The sequence below is a fragment of the Octopus bimaculoides genome, chromosome 10 (assembly GCF_001194135.2).
Source record: "Octopus bimaculoides isolate UCB-OBI-ISO-001 chromosome 10, ASM119413v2, whole genome shotgun sequence".
NCBI lineage: Eukaryota > Metazoa > Mollusca > Cephalopoda > Octopoda > Octopodidae > Octopus > Octopus bimaculoides.
In genome coordinates, this window is record NC_068990.1 from 44,383,908 (window position 1) to 44,385,213 (window position 1,306).

The window sequence follows — 1,306 nt, forward strand, 5'->3', positions numbered from 1 at the left end:
TATATATATATATATATTAATTTATATCTATATTAATATTATCTTGGTTGAAAAACTTCGATAATGCAAATATGTTAATAGTTACCAGGGTAGCAAAAATCACACAAAACACTGGGATATCATACCCGGTTAATGGGTAGAAAGTCCATGTTAAAGTGATGTATTTTGAGTAGATATAAAGGATAATAATAAATGGAGCAAAACGCATATAATCAATAAGTTCCTCTAATTCCTCCATATGTTTCAAAAATTATATGCTCTCTACTCCAAAGAAATCAGAGGAGCTGGAATATGCACATAAATTCATCGTCAGGGAACCATATTACAAATGCAAGACTTGCGCTTAATGCTAAGGTTACGTACGAGTAATAACACTATATAGCTAAGTTAAATGACCGTTAGAAACAAGAACGCTAGTTTACAGGGAGCTGTTTAGGGAGAGAAGCTATGAACGCTATACTAAGAGTTTAAATTAAAAGAAGACAAAATGAACCACAGAAAATCTAAAAGTTAATAATAATGGTAATAAAATCTGTGTAAAGGAGAAAGGGAGAGAATCCAATGAATTCTTTATATACTACTCATTGTGTAAATAAACATATATAATGAAGGAAAATTAAAGATGGATTGTAAATATAATTAATTACATTTAATTACAATCCATCTTTAATTATATATATATATAAACTTATAGGGATCAGCAGAAATTGCTTCGCCAACATACTGAAAATTTAGAAATAGCAGTTAAAACTACTAATTCTAACTACAATTAAGTCTCCAACGGATAGTGATATTCATGGCTCACATAGAACAACAGAGGAAAAAATAAACGAAAACAAACATGCCGTTAGTTAATCATGTACGACGTTTCGTGATTAGAATTTTATAAAAATTCATTACAACTCTTCAAAATTATAAATCTGAAAACGCAAATAAACCCATGTACATTTGACAATGCGACATCAAATATCACATAAGAAAAATCAGCATCTCCAAATTTATATCGACTAGTAAATTCCGTATCCCTCCTCAAAATTACCCCATGTGCGTCACTAACAGTCCCGCAGAAAATAGATTGCAGTTTAACTATCCAGGAGTAGATTATCCATATAGATATAGGGCAGGGAATTGTTAATTAATTAATAAATTAATAATTAACAATTTTGCCAAGTAATTCAGTATTCAAAAAACCTTTATACTAACCTGTATACTGAACTACTTGGCAAAATTGTTAATTATTAATTTATTAATTAATTAACAATTCCCTGCCCTATATCTATATGGATAATCTACTCCTGGATAGTTA

General features: G+C 29.5%; 1 protein-coding gene across 1 annotated transcript in view; it reads left to right on the forward strand.

Moving 5' to 3' along the window:
• Window positions 1-1,306, forward strand: part of LOC106871673 (U-scoloptoxin(05)-Sm1a) — a 360,778-nt gene that overhangs the window by 358,572 nt on the left and 900 nt on the right. The gene's annotated exons all lie outside the window — the stretch shown is intronic.